This window comes from Pituophis catenifer, unplaced genomic scaffold, assembly GCF_029215685.1.
Source record: "Pituophis catenifer annectens isolate HBS135680 unplaced genomic scaffold, rPitCat1.0.hap2 SCAF_1, whole genome shotgun sequence".
Taxonomy (NCBI): Eukaryota; Metazoa; Chordata; class Lepidosauria; order Squamata; family Colubridae; genus Pituophis; species Pituophis catenifer.
The window spans coordinates 73,985,651-74,004,522 of record NW_027256881.1 but is presented as its reverse complement, the minus strand read 5'-3'; positions in this window follow the sequence as shown (position 1 = coordinate 74,004,522).

Sequence of the window (18,872 nt, the reverse complement as noted above, 5' to 3'; positions counted from 1 at the left end):
TTTCCACTTGTTAGAGCCATCTCTGGCTTGATTAAAATAGTTGACTTTTTAACTGTCCAGTAGAGGTAATAAACTTACATATCTGAATTACATGTGTTTCATCTCTTTAGAAAATCTGTTGCCTCTTAGCTGAGGCAGGAAATTGATTCTCATAGGAGCTATAGCAAGGATGATTACACAAATGTACTGCATACCAGAAATATCTATACACATGTGGAATATTTAATCTTTACTGTTGAATTGCTCCTGATATGACTGTTGAATATTTTTCCAGTTCTTATGGAAGAAATAATTTTCTTCATCAGTGCAGTCGACTTTTTCTTGTTAAACTCAAAAGAGACGACTTCAGAATAATCCTCTTGGTCTTGGTGAGATGGGTGGCATAAAAATCTCACGTCTGCTGATTATCTATCCTTAATAAATGTTTTGAGAAATGGGAAAGACAAACCTATAGCTTGGAGAATAAAAAATGTCAATTTCCCTGGATTTCAAAACAGTCACCAGGGAAAGTATTACCTCCTGGAACAAGTGATCAGAAGGAGAGACTATCATCAGGAAATAGCACTAACGGTCTTTTCATTGAGCAGTTTATATTCCTCAATAATTCTGACAATAAATGTATGCTGGGATGAGAAGTTGCTATACCTGAGGATCTTGGTCCTTCTTTCTGGATATCAAGCCTTTCAGAAACTCGATCAGCTGCATTTCTCCTCAGCATTTCATGCCACCAGCTGCAGCTGGACTTCTTCCTGCTGTGAAACTTTGGGAAAATCCAATTCTGCTGCTGCAGTTTCCCTCTTGAGAATTCAAGAAGCCATATCTCTCAAGGAATATAGGTAAGATTCTTCTCTGTCTAAAGTAAGTTACACTTATATTATCACTCAATTACTCAAATAAATTGGGTAAGGTTTAACAGAATATAGACCTAAACGAGAAGGTATTTCTGTATTTTTAATTATGTATTTGCCTTTGGGTTTTGGGACTATGTGTAAACTTACACTTTCTTGAAAATTGTTATTAATTACAGACATTCAAACAAAAATGTTGAATGGGTATGTGTAAAACATTTCTCTGTAGTTTTTTTTTAAAACAAGTATATATTTTCACCAGTGGTGGGTTCCTCCCGGTTCGGTCCAGTTCGGCCAAGCCGGTAGCGGTGATGATATGACGTCACCGAACTGGTTCTCCCCCCTCGCCCTCCCCCCCATGTTATTCTTACCTTTTATTTGGTCCCACCCCCAATCTATTGCTGCCTCCTGAGTCCCAGCTGATGACTAGAGGGAAAAAAACTGTTTAGACTTTTGCCGCGGGGCTTCAGAGGGCCGTCCTACAGCTGATCAGTGTTAAAAGGAAACAAATGAGTTGGGTCGTAAGTGCGAGGACTGGTCGTAAGTGCGAGGACCTTCCAGAAATGACTCTGACCAACTAGCCACGCCCACCTAGTCACATGACCTCCAAGCCACACCCACAAAATAAGCCATGCCCACAAAACCAGTAGTAAAAAACTTTAGAACCCACCCCTGATTTTCACCCCGGAGGAGAAGGGGTGTCAAAAAAGTTAAGCAATGATTTTATGCCCCATCATTGCCCCTGGTTTCTTAGGTTTTCAGGACAGCTGTGGAGGGAAGTCTCAGGGCTCCAGAAAAAAAAAAGCAGATGTTCTAAGGATGTGTGGACAGTTCCTGCTAGAAAATTGCACCCTTGTGAAGCAGCATTTTGATTTTGAATCCAGATGTAGGGGTGGTATTCATTTACTTTCCCTACCGGTTCGCAAATGTGAGCACGCACGGGCATGCGCCCGGTCTCAAAAATGTGCCTAAATAGGATGGCATAGAGCCGGCGCAGGTGGGTGGGCCCACCTGCCATTTCCGCTACCGGTTTGAGCAAACCGGTCTGAATCGGCTGAATACCACCACTGATCAGATGCCCTTTTCCCATGTGCTATTAGTTGAGAACAACAGCAGTCTACTAAAGAGGAGATCTCTGGTCCTGACACTACAATCCTGAAGCCTTCCATTTTCAAAATTTATTTTTACTGCTGTTAAAAAAAACAGAAAAAGAAAAGAGACAAAGCACAAAGATAATTATAATGCAAATGCATACAAAACCTATACATAAAAAGTCCTTCAAAAAGAAAAAAAAATACAACAACAACAAAATAAAGTATACATCATTTTGGCAATTAACAGTTGCAATTCCATATGTGCATTTATATAATGTAAATATTATTCAAGCACAGGCTCCCAAAACTGATAAAGACATGCAGAGTCTTTTGCTTTTTTAGAAGAATGTAAGTGAATCCCCAGAAACAGAATGAGCAGATACAAGGATTGAGGGTATCTGAGAATGTTTCTAACACACTCAGCTACCAGGATGCCTTCTGTGGCTTGTAGCCAAGCTTGATAAAAAGTTGTGAGAAGAAGTTTGAATCTATCTTTTTACCATGGTGGAGTTCACTGAATTGCAAAATATTCAAATGCGAAGAACTTTGTTAGTCAGAATAACAGAGCGGGAAGGGATCTTGGGGGGTCTTCTAATCTAAATCCCTGCAACCAGTTTAACCAGTTTAACAACCGCTGCAATGAATGCGCGTCTTGCACGCACGCCTAACATGTTTGTGCACAACATTCAAAATACAGCAATTTGAAGCTCAGCTGCTTACCTTCTAAGGCAGCCCTGGTAGAACAGCGGAGGCACGGAAATCAGCTGTGACACACAGATCAGCTGATCCATAAAGAAGGAAATATAGGACAGGATAGGGTGGGGGCTGATGAGCAGGGCCATCTGATTGTCAGAACTATTGGTTCACCTGAACCAGTCCAAACTGGCAGCAGCCCACCACTGCCCTATACCATCCCAAACAATGTCAACTAGCTTTGTTATCATACTCTCTCACAGGATACCATTCACTTCCGTAGGATAGGATTTTCACATTAACCAAGCTCCTAACTGATGGCAGTTAAATGATATTATGGCTTAATAAAAAAATAAAAATAAAATAAAAATAAATCATTATTAAAAGTTGTGATTTAATAGCATGTTATTCACCTGACATTGTCTACTAACTATGTATTTTATGTGGCAATTCTTCAAGAAATTAATTCAAGGCCCCACATTTTCAATTCGTTCTCACTGAACAAGGTTATTTGGACTGATCAACTGCTTGCCATCCACCACATACTTGTTTTATTTGTTCTTGCAGTCTCTTCAACCTCCTATATGCCTTCCATCCTTCTTGCTATAATTCTATCCCTTTCAGGAGGTTTCACTGATTTGTTGACTGCTCAACTTCCTTGTTGTGGTCCACTGGCGGCTGCGGAGCTGGCAGCAGAGTCAGGCAGTGAGGATGTTGGGGAGGAACATAGGCCAGTCCTTGATCTGTCCCCGTCCCCACACACACACACACAGCCAGTCGAGGGTTAAGGAAACACTTTGGAACGCACTCAGTTCTTATCTCCGACTTGGCAGCGATAGACACACCGTCTGCCAAGTTACTTTATTTTCACAAACAGACAGATAAGATACGAACGTTCAAGAAAGTCCAAACAGAAATAATATTTCTCCCAGCAGTTCCGGACGAGGCTTTAGTGACTCCAAGGTTTTGCTTTGTTCGTCACAAAAGATCCTTGACCACCACTCTCTATTATATAGTCTCTGGGGTGTGGTCCAGTGACTCAGTTCTAATCCCTAGCACGCCTCCCAAGCTGCTGCAAACGTTTATCACGCCTTCGGAGGCGTGCGTCCAGGAATGATGTGTCATTATCACTTTGACTCGAATCAGCTGTCTCCTCTCCCTCGGCCGGCACTTGAGACAATGCCAGAGGGGAGGGGCCTGGAGAGGGAGGCCTGGCTGACTCCTCTTCCTCATGCTCGGAGCTTTCTTCCTCCGATGGGACAGGCTCAGAGGGCGGGGCCACAACAGTCCTGGAGTCTGGGGAAGGCTCAGATGAGGGCTCTGAATTGGAGGCAGAGAGGGGGCCAGGGCCATCGGGGAGTTATGTGCTGCCTCTGGAGCCTCCAGAGTCAGACATCATCGAGGCAGAGGAACAGGGCCTGTTCCCAGTGCGTGCATGCCAGAGCTGCCAGAAGGCAAGAACAGTTAAGACAAAAGGGATGACTCAGGAGTAGGGCTTGTAGATTATTAGCCCCTCTCATAAAACATAAAGGAGGAGCAAAGACATGTGAACCTTTGCAGGAAGCAACTTTGTTCGTTCTGGTTGATTTAAATTCTGAAGTTCCGTTGTGACTCTGTGCTCCGTGTGGCCTTGCAAAACTAATTGTCAATTAGGTCTTTGGCGGTGTGTCAAGGGAGATAAAGGTGGGTTAGCCTTATCCCGAAGGACTGTGGCAGACTTCTGTCAGACTCTTTACAAACTATTTGTGACTCATTATGGGCTGTGAATGAACATAATTCACAGCCGTTGAAATAAAAAGAGGGTTTTTGGGACTAATCGTGTGTTTTTTACTATCTCGGGAAGCCTAGGTCAGAACACTCCTTTGGAAGAGGAGCAAATTGCAAATATTGCAAATTCAGTGCAATAACTATTCATAAACCAGTTCCTTAATAAAATCTGGCTTATAGAAGTATGACCTATCTATAACAAATGGGGAAAACACATTTTTTCCTTCTCATTAAACTTAAACCTTCATTTCCCAACATGAAATCATCAGCTCATACTCTATTCTTTCAGAGCTATTACAATATAGCCTTCCTTGTTTTCTTAATTTCATAAATATACAATATAAAAGTTTATTTCATTCATCAATTCATGCTTATTACTTCTTATTCCTCTTACGTTCCAAGGTACAGTGTTCCATGTGCCATGATCAGATTCATTGACTTCTGTTGTTTATTATGGCTTTGGTCAATTTGGACATATTTTTAGTAATAAAGATGTACATTAAGTTACAGCCTTAATTGTACCCATATAGGCTGTTCTACTCCCTGCTAACAGTAAGGATATTATCTGTTAGTTTGGTACAATTTGGCCACAATGCCACTTCTACCTCAGTGGTGGGTTTGCTACCGGTTCTGTGGTTGTGGCTTGGTGGGCGTGCCATGGGTTGGTGGGCATGGTTTGGTGGGCGTGGCAGGGGAAGGATACTGTAAAATCGCCATTCCCTCCCCACTTCCGGGGAAGGTTATGCAAAATCCCCATTTCCTCCCAATCGGGAGGCAAAGAATAGATGGGGGCGGGGCCAGTCAGAGGTGGTATTTACCAGTTCTCCGAACTACTCAAAATTTCCGCCAACGGTTCTCCAGAACTGGTCAGAACCTGCTGAAACCCACCTCTGTTCTGCCTCCATTTCTTATCTCTTCTTTGGTACCATGTTGAACAATGATGGCATATTTTGGGTTGTTTCTCATAAAATAAAAAATAAACGCATTCCTTTAATTTAGGTTTAAAGTGATTTCTGAGCTTTTCATTCTAGTTCAGTATTAGGCATAACCAGGCTATTGTGGATTGTTCAACTAACAGGGATAAAAAAATCCTGACATCTTTTTATATGTAAACCAAATCTGCCCATTTCTTGGTGTTGATTCTGGTGTGGGCTCTGTTATTTGAAACATAGGTAAGGAAATTGCCCACATGAGGTAGCCAGTTGAAAGATAACAGTAATAAGGAATTCTTTATGCTGGTGCTATTTGGTCATGTGGGCAATTTTGGGAAAATTGGGGAAATACATCTATGTAGTAAGGGGGTTGAATGACATCCTATCAAGCATCAAGTTGATGTATAGTATATACCTTGAGTAGGGTCTGTATATAGTGCTAAATAAAATCCTAGGATCTGAGCCAATAATGTGGTTAAACCCAGTTTTCCCTATGTATAACTTCTGTAAATTGGAAAGGTCCCAAAAGCATTCAGAATATTACCACAGCTATTTCTGATTATTTTATTTTTAGTGTGAATATTTTATATACACACAGAAACAAACATGGAGTCAATTCCCCAGAGTTATGAGACCAACACAGAAAACACTTCTAGACATACCCTTGAAGAACAGAAAAATGGTCTAATCAAAGGTAAGCACAGGCATATTTTATGTAATGTGTGTTTGTGGGTGTGCTTTTCTTGGGAATTGCTGTTTCTGTTGTTCACTTTTTATAGAGAATCCAATAAGGCTACTTCCAAATTACTTATTTCCAGCATTTTCTGTTCTGTGGTTTCTTTCAACCTGATCTCCAATAACTTTTCCTTTTATTAATAAGAGTTTAAGTCAGGGGTGAAATTCAGCAGGTTCTGACAGGTTCTGGAGAACCGGTAGTGGAAATTTTGAGTAGTTCGGAGAACTGGCAAATACCACCTTTGGCTGGCTCCAGAATGGGGTGGGAATAGAGATTTTGCAATATCCTTCCCCCAGGAGTGGGGAGGGAATGGAGATTTTGCGATATCCTTCCCCTGCCACGCCCACCAAGCCACGCCCACAGAACTGGTAGTAAAAAAAAATGAATTTCATCACTGGTTTAAGTACTACTGCAGCACCCTGCTGGCCAAAATGGGGCATGGGGGGACCCCGCACAGGGCACCCTGTGCCCTTTTTCGGTCTGGACGGCCTCCTGCAGCACTCTGCTGGCCAAAACATGGGCCAGATTTAAATATCCCATGTGCCATTTTGGCTGCTAGAGGCACAGCGGTCTGATCCTTTGCTATTTCCAGGCCAGCCCTGTGAGCCAGATTTAAGCACCCCACAGGCTGGATTTAGCACACGGACCTTGACTTTGATACCCCTGGTCTAAGGCATTTAACTGGAGCAAAGAAAACACAGAATCTATGTGAAACAATTGCCCTTTTGGGCATTCACATGTCAGAGAGGGAGTCTCACTCTGTATCTTTTATGGATGCTAACTTTGTCATTCATCTCTAACTGCTCCAGTGATGGGTTTCAAATTTTTTTACTACGGGTTCGGTGGGCATGGCTTGGTGGGCGTGGCATGGCATGGCATGGCTTGGTGGGCATGGCTTGGAGGGCATGGCAGGGGAAGGATACTGTAAAATCTCCATTCCCTCTCCAATCCAGGGGAAGGTTACTGCAAAATCCCCATTTCCTCCCAATCAGTTGGGACTTGGGAGGCAGAGAATAGATGCGGGCGGGGCCAGTCAGAATTTTTACTACTGGTTCTCTGAACTACTCAAAATTTCCACTACAGGTTCTCCAGAACTGGTCAGAACCTGCTGAAACCCACCTCTGAACTGCTCCCACCAGAATAAGTGCTGACGCTAGAACTTCCTGCTTAATTGAATCTTTGCAATTTTAACTGAAGGAAAGGAACTTGAAATATACAATGTGGAAAATGAATTTTAAAAGTTTTTATTTAGCCTCCCCCCCTTTTAAAGTCATGCAACTTATAATGATTCTCTTTCCATCACCACCTCTTTATAAAAACCAACGTACATCTTGCTCCTTTTGCTTCTTTCTTGAAGAATTTTGGCCTGAATGCTTGCCAAGTATTACAGAAGAAAGGGAAGAACAATCAAGGGAGGAGAACATTCCTTTGTCTCCCTCAGGATTAGGGACAAATATGAAGACTCAAATTGTAGATGACAGGTGAGAGCTTATGCACAAATCTTTTTTTTATCCACAGGTATAAAATGGAGCTATGATTTAAACTGTGTTATGCATGCTCTTGTCAAAGAAAAAGATGAAGGAGTTGTCCTTTAAGAGTTAGAAGGCATTCCTGTTATCTTTATAACTGTTGTAAGTAGAGTTGGCAGAATTGCATCTAAAGCATGCAAATAATGAATTTTATGTTAAAAGTTTTAAAATGTATAACCCCATAAGTTATTCAAGTGCAGACCTAATATGGCACTTTTGCCCTGTTACTGCCTGACAACTGGTTGTATGCGACCCAGAGTCACTTTGGGGAGATGGGTGGCCATATAAAATATACTAAATAAACATATTAATTAACCGGAAGGAACAAAATAAGCTTGTTTTCTGAAACTTTCTATAAAGTATGGGTGTGGAATGTCTTGTCTATAGGCATAATTTTGTCTACTAGGTGAGCTCTTCTCTTCCCTGAGAACTTTTCTGGAGAGGGTCAGGGGAGAAGATGGCTGAGAAGAGCATAACATGCCTGCAGTTAATTGGGAATCAACAAATTGCCCATTCATTTTATTCAAATATGCTTTGTTATTCCTGTCTTAGATCCATCAGACCTGGAGTTGGAAAAAGACAGAAAAACATGGAAAAATCCTTTGAAGATCTGAAAGCAGATTCTTCAAGAATTGAGATACAATACCAGGTACCATGAGCTAAGTGAGAAACAATGCCATGGAGAATTTAATAGGGAAAATGAATCATGTTTTCTTAATTGTTGTAGAAAAATACTGTTTGCTTTACCAAAACATCTTATATCTCGCTGCTGAACAAATAATAATTTTCCTCCTCATTGACCATCTGTACTACTATAAAACATTTTATTTATTTATGTTATTTATATGCCGCCCATCTCACTATCCAAAGTGACCTGCATTTCCTATTATACAAGAGGGATTTAATGGATCCCTCAAATTAAGGTCTTTGGGTGACAAGGAAGGAAGGGGAAATGATCTCTCTATAGAATGTCAAGCATATTCATCAAGACAGGTATAAAAAAGACACAGTGAGCTTTCAGCTGAAAATCACTAGCTATAGGAACAGAGGTAGAATAAATGCAGAATTATTTTGCTGGATATTAAACAACAAACATGGAAATGGATGAAAAGAGTGAAACAAGGAGCTGTTGGCTGAATGAATGGGATTAAAAATAAAAGCACTGAATTCCAGAAGGATTATTTGATAAATATGTATGGGAGTAGCAGTGTTATGAATATACAATGGAAACAAATGCTAGTGTCAAAGAAAAAAGGATGGAAAAAGGAGTAAATGCTCCTAGTAAATGCTGTGAGAATGATGAAAAATTGTGAGATTTTGGATACAGATAGTATAATGTTTAAATATAAATGTGGTTTAATTATGGACTGTGTGAAGTTTATATACAAATATACAGCAGTAAAGGTAATAATGAATCCAAAAAATACAGAGGGATAAGACTAATAAGGATGTCTGGGAAAGGCAAACCTTAAAGGTTTTAAGTAGAGGCAATTAGCAAAATCTGGGAAATGCAGCGAGACTTTATTCCATGTGGGCAATGTGCCAGCCAGATGCTTATTCTTCAGAATGTCACTGAGAAATTTATGAATATGAGAAAAAAAGAGAAGAGTACATAGGCTTGAAGTTGCAGGCAAATGTTAGATTGCAAGAGGCAACAAGAAGTGTGGATCTGAAAATCATCAATATCTAAGATTAAGATTTGACCCTTTGCAGAATGTCTTACTAACGATAGAAAAATCAGTGGGAACATTTTAAGACACATAAATGCTGGTAGCAAGGTGGTACATGGTTTACTGTAAGGAATGATTCCTGAGAGAGCTGTAAATAGTAGCCTAGAAGAGACTGCTTTTGCTCACTTTGGTATACGGAAATGAATATTGAGTATGATATGAGAAATGTTTTATTTTAAATATTTTAAAATCAGGCTGATGTGTTCTAAATCAGAACACATCAGCCTGGTATCTATGAGACCACCTTCTGCTGCCAATAGCCTCCCACCGGCCAGTTTGCTCGCACAGAGAGGGCCTCCTCAGGGTGCCGTCGGCCAGACAATGTCGGCTGGCGACCCCCAGGGGGAGAGCCTTCTCTGTGGCGGCACCTGCCCTCTGGAACAACCTACCCCCAGAGATACGCACAATACCAGACCTCCAGACTTTTCGTCGGGCCCTGAAAACACATCTATTTCATCTAGCCGGGTTGGCTTGACCCCATCCTTACGGTTTTAAATTTATAATTGGTTTTAATTGGGTTATATTAAATTGATGGCCAAAATTATTTAATGTTTTTTAAATTGCTTTTAAATTTTATATGTTGTGCTTTTACCATGGCTGTTCACCGCCCTGAGTCCTGTTGGAGAAGGGCGGTATACAAATTAAATCAATCAATCAATCAATCAATCAATCAATCAGGGGTCTCTAACCTTGGCAACTTTAAGACTTGTAGACTTCAACTCCCAGAATTTGTTAGCCAGCAAAGCTGGCTGATGAATTCTGGGAGTTGAAGTCCACAAGTCTTAAAATTGCCAAGGTTGGAGACCCCTGTTCTAAATGGGTACTTAGCACTAGAAATAGCACTTAGATTTATATACCGCTTCATAGTGCTTTTACAGCCCTCTCTAAGTGGTTTACAGAATCAGCATATTGCCCCCAACAATCTGGGTCCTCATTTTACCGACTTCAGAAAGATAGAAGGCTGAGGCTTGAGCCGGTGAGATTTGAACTGCCGAACTGCAGCTAGCAGTCAGCTGAAGTAGTCTGCAGTGACTGCAGTGACAAGTAGCCTACTTGAGATATATGTAATAAAACAAGGATGAATGGCTGTTAAAACATTATGGATTGAGTACAAGTGCATGATTAGTATGAAAGTAGTATATGCTCAGTTAATTAATATCTTTAATTTCTTTGATTTAATGTTTGTTATGTCTGTTATTCCATTTTCTGTCGTTTGCATTATGCTGGTTACTCAGAAAGAGACTGCATGATGTGTACATGTTTGTCATTTGCTTTCAGAGAAGAAAATAAGAAAGGGAAAAACATTTGGGAATTGAGTAGCAACCTATATCTAGATGTAAAGTTTTGGGTGCAAAATTTAAATAAATAAATGAAAAGGAGATGAGCTGTTTATTCTGGAATCAGATTTTCTCTCTTTAAGAGTGCATGCTTTAATAATGATTAGTACGAGCTAAAACATTGGCTTATCTATCATTACATTATTTATATTTCCATATTACTTGCAGGATTCCAGTGAAGCAAAGATGACGGATCCAAACTCATTTCTGGAATATCCAGAAGGCATTGTGAAGTGTGAAAAAAATAGAGACAGTCTTGCCAGGAGCCCTATCAAACTGCTGGGAAGAATCAGCTTTGATCAGCAGAATCTCTCATCTCCTGATCAGTGGAAAACAGGAAGACAACTGGGAAAATGCTTGCAATTAGAAAGAAAGGTTATGTTCCCGGATGATAAAAGTACAAATTGTTTTATTTCCAATGGTGTTGTAAAATGTCAGCGTGGTAAATATGAACCAAGGTCAGAAAGCAGAAAAGAAAGTAACTCTGATTATGATGCTGAAGAGATGGTAAGTGAAAAAGAATCTGAACTACCGTTTAATTGGTCCAACTGTTCACAGCAGTGGGATGAACAACTAAGTGAAGTTAAGGCACAAGTAGATGAAAAAAACAACTCCTCTTCTTCTTCTGGTTCCAAAGAACATTCTGGTATATTTTTCAGTGGATCCACCATTTCTGAGATTCCAATATGGCTTATGGAAGATTTAGATGGTGATGTATCACAGGTAACAGGAAAGTCAAGGAATTCTTCACTAGATGTTTCTGACTTTCAGAACATAGAATGGAAACAGTCTAATCCAGAGGACCATAGTTCCAAATCCAAGATTATTCAATGTACACAAAGGTTTGGGCAGTGCAAAAATAAATGTAACATTGAAGCAGATGAATGTTCAGATACCAAATTGGGAAGGAACCCTGGGTTTAAGAAAATCAATGATCAAATCATAAATGTTACAATTAAACCAGAGAAAAATCAAGAGACGACACCTGCTAAATCACAAATGAAGCGCCACAACAGTGCAAACACTGGAAAGAGATGGAATGCAAAATCCTCTTCGAGTGATTCATTCTGCAACGATTCGCCTTATCCTCCCTATCTCACAAGGTGTGGGCTCCATAGAGCATCCAGCAGAGGCAAGGATGGGGGACTCTCTGATGCTGATTATGCCACAGATGAGCCCAGTGAAGTTGAGGATTATGTCTTAAAAAGCTGTGGAAAATCATTTCCCAAGAAACTCAATGCTCAGAAACTCATGAGCCAAAAGAACAGCCCACAGACCACAAGCAGCAGCAGCAGTAGCAGTGAATCTAGTCTCAGAGATGGCTGCTTGAAATATGAAAAGCCTTTCTCTTCCCATATGGCATCTCCTTTTCATCCCCAAGAAGCCACAAGAGTTCAACGAGAGCCTGAAATACTGATCAAGAGTATTGCAAGCAATTATGGTGGAGAACTAAATTGGCAGGCTCCTTCTCTGAGAAATGATCTTGTGGCTCACCTCTTCCCTGTTTTCAAGAGCAAAGCAAATCCAGATCATAGGAAAGACACTCAAGGTAATTTGAAAAATATATGCTCTACTAATGCAGTCATCCTATAGGAGGCTGGCTGGGGTATTCTGGGAGCTGAAGTCCGCACAGAACAAAGTTGTTGAAGTTGAGACACACTGCTTTATACCGAGGTTTAATGTTGGTAGAAGGTTTTCTTGAACTAGGCTGCCACCATTCAGGCTGAGCTTTCTAATGTAGCCTCTTCTAATCTGTGAGACTGGGAAATTCTTGGCCTTTTTCTCAACATTTACCTTCAGCTTAGCTTTAGGAAAACTAGGGTTGGGCAGATGAATTTTGAATCTTCTCATCCCAAAGGACAAGAGGGGCAGAGGACAGAACTGAGAAGATCTAAGGTCACTCCCAGATTCACGGTGGGGTAGCTATGCGCCGGTGCATGCGACAAAGGTTTTAATGGAAAATTCCAGTGTTCAATCTCTTTGAATGAAGAGATGAAGCCAAATCTCTTGGTTAAAAAAAAGGAGTTTATTAGGCATAAAAGGAAAAAAAGAAAATTAAATAACAAGGCATGCACAAGCTTTCCAATAAATCAGTACATTAGACCAACTTAACTAGCTACGTATTATCTCCTTGAATAAGAGGTTTCAGCACATGTTCAGAGTTCATTGCAGAAGATAAAGTTGGAGGTCATCTGGACCTTCTGATTGGACGTTACCAGGGAGGTTCCCCTTGCTGTTACCTTTTTCTCATGCATTATTCTTATCTTCTTTATAGAAGGCAGAGCGTAATTAAAAGCTAGACTTTTTGGAGATGCAGCCTGTAACTTTGCCCAGTGAATGCACCAGCTCAGATGAGTCTAGTCTAGTAGCTAAACTGCCTTCCTGATGCTCCTTAAAACAGTGATGAAAATATATTCTGATTTTCATCAAGTGCATAAAAGGGATTATATAAGAGAGGACTTAAAAAAAAATACATAGGAGCTGAATTCCATCTGCTTAGAGCTTCCAGCACAATGCAATTCTAATGTGCTTCATTGTGTCATACCATAGGATAGGGATTTGTTGTGAATGCTTTATAATTGTTAGAGATGAAGTAATTCTTTCTACCTTTTATTCTATTAACCACTGAGGACAAGAGGAGAGATAAAAAAAGAATTCTCTTGGCTCTTTGTCTTGTCTTTGCTTTGTAAGCCTGATAACAGAAGGCTCCCTTTTTTAATTGTTTCCTACAAAAAAATATATATAAAAAAATAAAATTGCTTCCATCCTTCCTTTTCCCCACTCTGTAGTGAGGGGAGGCTCTCAAGAGAGGCAGTCCTTCTGTCTAAGCATATAACCTCCTTAATAATAAAAGGGATTAAATTTTTCAGAGCTTAAGCACTGGATATTTTTGTTGATTTTCACTGAGCTTGGTACTCCTCACCTATACTGTTATGGATACAGATCTATTGAATGAACTGGAGGATTAAGATTAAGTCAACAGGTTCCCTTCAATAATTTTAATAAAGCTGTGATAAGAAGGACCATCAAAATAACATTTAGATTATCATTCCTCTGAAAGTTAATTCAAAATTGGGTGACTTCATTGAACTGCAATTTTGTGGCAGGGTGGGAAATTGAGGGGAAGATAAATTGATTATGCAGATGCAGGTTACATATGATACCAATTACAAGTATCTTACCAATTAACATGTATAATGTTGTAAACATCCACTGCAGTGGTGGGTTGCCCCTGGTTCGCACTGGTTCTATAGAACCGGTAGTAAAACTGGCAGGAGGCTCCGCCCACCGCCCCCGATGTCATCAAAACGCTTCTGTGCATGAGCAGAAGCTTCTGCACATGTGCAGAAGAGTGCGCATGCACGTGAGCGAAGCAAGAACACACTCACAGCCCCGCTGCAAACCGGTAGTAAAGGTAAGTAGAACCCACCCCTGATCCACTGTGTTTGTTGAAAGCTTTTCTGAAATTCCCTGAAAGACTTTGATTATGTGAGTTTGACAATTTCTTGCTTAGTGGTTGTTAAATAATGATGGAATTTGATGAGATTCCATGGCACAGTTCTATGAGTAAGGTGAACACTAGATGGCGGTAAAGAGATACAGAAATCTAGTTGCCACCCCCCTGTCCTCATTTTTTTTGCAGCCTAGTTCTGATACTCTTAATACTGATACAACTTGCCAGTACCACTGAAAGTGCCCAAGCCTGCCAGGGTGACTTGTGTCTGCACGCCACGAATACAACTTCAGTTCTTCTTTCCATCTGAGAGGTTTGTTTTGGAACCCAGAGAGCTTTATTTACACCACTGGTGCCAATTGAAACCATAAATCACATGTGGGCTTAATATGTTATATGTACTGAACCAGAATTTCAAATTTTTTCCCCCCCCCATGTAATATCATTTGGTCATTCTGATCAGTAGTGGGTTTCGGGCAGTGCTGGGAGGCTCCGCCCACCCGCCCGGACATCATCATGGATGCTCTGTGCATGCGCAGAAGGTTCTGCGCATTTGCAGAAGCGCCGCGCGCGACCTCACAATTCCGAACCGGTAGCGAAGGTTAGTGGAACCAGTGGTGGGATTCAGCCAGTTCACATCACTTTGGGAGACCCGGTTGCTAACTTTATGAGCAGTTTGGCAAACTGGTTGTTGGAAAAAATAATTAGGACAGAGAACCGGTTATTAAATTACTTGAATCCCACCACTGAGTGGAACCCACTACTGATTCCGATCCCTTGTTTCTCAACTTCTCAACTTTAACAGGTGTGGGCTTCAACTTCCAGAATTGCCCAGCCAGCATGGGGAATGAAAAGGGTTTCACGATACTTCCATTACCTTACTTGACTATCTTGTTAATACCCAGTAATATAATCAGAAGAATTTCTTTCTAGAACAAGCTCCAAAGAGGCAGATGGCTAAGCCAGAAGAACACAAATGGGAGGATCCTGTCAGCCACAGAGAAACCTCTCTGTTAGCTCAAATGAAAGACGAGCAAGCAAAAGCAATGGATTTTCTCAGGTAAGGAAATTAGGAAGATTTATTTAGGATAGAAGTATAAATCCTTTGTCTTTCTCTCTCTCTCTCTGTCTTTCTATGTATACTTGTATGTATGCATATGCATGTGTATATGTATGCATTCATGCGTGTGTATGTTTGTATATATGTGTGTTTATGTGTATATATATATGTATATATACATATATATATATATATATATATATGTATGTATGTATATGTATGTATATATGTGTGTGTGTGTGTGTGTGTGTGTGTGTGTGTATATATATATGTGATATTTTTGTAATCAGGGTTTTTCCTATGTTGATAAAAGATGTTAATTGGCCATTAACATCTTTTATCAACATAGGAAAAACCCTGATTACAAAAATATCACACATTTATACCTATGAATTAAAAGGAATAAATATATATAGGTCCTCTAGCCAGGTTTTTCCTACGTAACCAAGGTTTTTCTGCAGCCCTAGCTCAGTAGAATCACATCCACTCGATTCTGGGCTTTTTTCTTTTCTGGCAGCCAGCAAGTTCCTGCTGCCAGGTGAGAGAACAGGAACTTGCTGGCGGCCAGAAAAGAAAAAAGCCCAGAATCGAGTGGATGTGATTCTACTGAGCTAGGGCTGCAGAAAAACCTTGGTTACATAGGAAAAACCTGGCTAGAGGAAGTAAGAAAAATATATATATACATATACATATATACATATATACATACACACACACACACACACACACACACACACACGTATTCACACTTTTATATTTATAAATTTATAAAAGAGATTAGACAATCATTTATCTGAAATGGTATAGCATCTTCTGCTTGAGCTATGGAGTTGAACTAGAAGACCTCCAAGATCCCTTCCAACTCGGTTATTCTGTTCCTTGTTCTAGCAAGGAAAAATAAAAAAAAACACATACTGGTAGAAATAATGAAGAATAAGAGAAAAGGTTAAAAAGTGTAAAATGTTCCACATTTGCACTCGGGACTGGAATCTCATCAGACCTATTTCTAACTCTGAAATTAGTATTTGAAATATTTATCTGTTTCCATGTTTGTCGTTAAGCAAATGGATCAGATGGCAAGGGTTGAAAACAGTAGGTGTATGCTGAGAATAATAGAAGAGTTTAATGTGCAATTAAGTATGCGAAATCTGAGTACACGTCCTTATGATTTACTTATCGGAGTAGAGAGAGATAAAGGCAGATATATTTAACATTAAACAAAAATTAGAAGAAATTGCTGGATTGTATTTCTCCTCCTCCTGGATCACAAGAATGCAATTTGAGGCCTAGTGAAATTGTTCTTTAATCATTTCCTGAAAGTCAACTAATCTAGAATGATGGGTTAGAACAGACTGACAACTGCAAATATGGAGTCATTTCAGAATTATTGTTTAGATACCTTTAGGCTGTGAATTGAACATTTACAGTCCACCATTTAGAGACCCAGCTATCCAGCGGGATCTGTAATTCAGAGACAGAAAACATTATTGGTACTTAGACTGTCCCTGATTCTCTTCTTGGTATCTCCAAGAAAAGATCTGAAAGCAGTTGATGAGATCCTTATTTAGATGCCACAAAGCAGGGGTGAAATCCAGCAGGTTCTGACAGGTTCTGGAGAACCGGTAGCGGAAATTTTGAGCAGTTCAGAGAACTAGTAGCGGAAATTTTGAATAGTTGGGAGAACTGGCAAATACCACCTCTGGCTGGCCCCAGAGTGGGGTGGGAATGGAGATTTTATAATATCCTTCCCCTGGAGTGGGGTGGGAATTGAAATTTTGCAGTATCCTTCCCCTAGAGTGGGGTGGGAATGGAGATTTTGCATATCCTTCCCCTGCCACGCTCACCAAGCCACGCCCACCAAACCCACCAAGCCACTCCCACAGAACCGGCAGTAAAAAAAAAAATGGATTTCACCACTGCCACAAAGCCATTTCCAGTGTGCAAAAAAATAACAATAACAGAATTGGAAGGTCATCTAGTCCAACTCCCTGCTCTCACAAGAGACCTATACTATTTCTGATAAATGGCTGACCAGTCTCTTTTTAAAAGCCTTCAATGATGAGGCACACACATCTTCCAAAGACAATTTCTTCCACTGGTTAATTGTTCTCACTGTTAGGAGTTTTCTCCTTAGTTCTAGGTTACTTCTGTCCTTGGTTAGCTTCCATCTATTGTTTCTTGTCCTGCCTACAGGTGCTTTGGTAAATAAGTTGGCCCCCTTTTCCTTGTGGCAACATAGGTGGCGCTGGGTGAACCAAAGATTAGATTTATTAATTTCATAACATGGCTTTTGGGATATGCCAATCCCCAAATTTATCTGGGTTGTTGATCAAGGCCAAATTAAATTTCAAGGCAAGCATGAATGTCCAAATTATTGTTTGTAGCATTGATATGCAGCTTTGCCTCTGATGGAAGAGAATATTTATAGATCAAGGAACTATAAAGTTTGGTTGTTTCATTAGGTAACATTTAGGTAATAAACTAGGTAATATCATCAATGCCCAAAGGGAGTGAGGCTGGTTCTCATTTTATATACTAATGGCTTGCCCTGTCAATGTGGGTGGGAGGAGTGATCTTGGTGTTTCCTTGATTAGGTTGTTGTTTACTGTTAGCTTGTTTGTCTGACTTGGTAGTATCTTGATTGGGGCATGGTTCACTTCTTAATTGTTGGTCTAATGTTAATCTAGTGTTATTCTCTGCTTACTGGGTATTGATTGACAGTGAGGAGGGGTTTGGTTCTTTTTCTTTCCTTTTTGGCTTTTAGTGGTATCTTTTGCAGATGTATTTTGTAAATGATTGTGTGCAGAGGTGGGTTTCAGCAGGTTCTGGCCAGTTCTGGAGAACCGGTAGCGGAAATTTTGAGTGGTTCGAAGAACCGGTAGTAAAAATTCTGACTGGCCCGCCCCCATCTATTCTCTGCCTCCCAAGCCCCAGCTGATTGGGAAGAAATGGGAATTTTGCAGTAACCTTCCCCTGGATTGGGGATGGAATGGAGATTTTACACTATCCTTCCCCTGCCACGCCCACCAAGCCACGCCCACCAAGCCACGCCCACCAAACCATGGCACACCCACCAAGCCACACCCACAGAACCAGTAGTAAAAATTTTTGAAACCCATCACTGATTGTGTGTAGATGTTGTTTACCTATATGTGAATGTTGATGGTCGATTTGTCTGAGCTTTGTCTGTCTTTCTGTGTATTCCTGATTACAATATCAGTGGATGGTGATTAGACATTTAAATGTTCTTCTTGGAACTTTTTTTTTAAAAGTAAAGGGGATCTGATAGATTTCTGGCATTTGCCCTTATATCTTTTTTTTTTTTCATGTGTTTTATTTTACATGGATGATAAAATATTGCTGACCCTGTTTGTTCAAATTCCAGCCATTCACAATTAAATGGAGGGGGGGGGGGAGCCACTGGTGAATGCTTGTCTTCCTGACCATATGATATTCCTATTCTTATAGTTAGAGTGTGTTTTTTTCCCCAGCAGAAGAAAAATCAGCCAGTATGATGCTGTCCAGGCTCAGTCATCACATCTGGACGAATGTAAGAGTCAAGTAACTTTGAAACTTGACAGAGAAAAACCAGAATGTAAGACACCCTTGCCAGCTATTAAAAAAGAGGAAGAGTCTGAACAAATAAGAGTAGGTGGCATCTTTTTGGTTGTAATTATATTGGCACCCTCAGT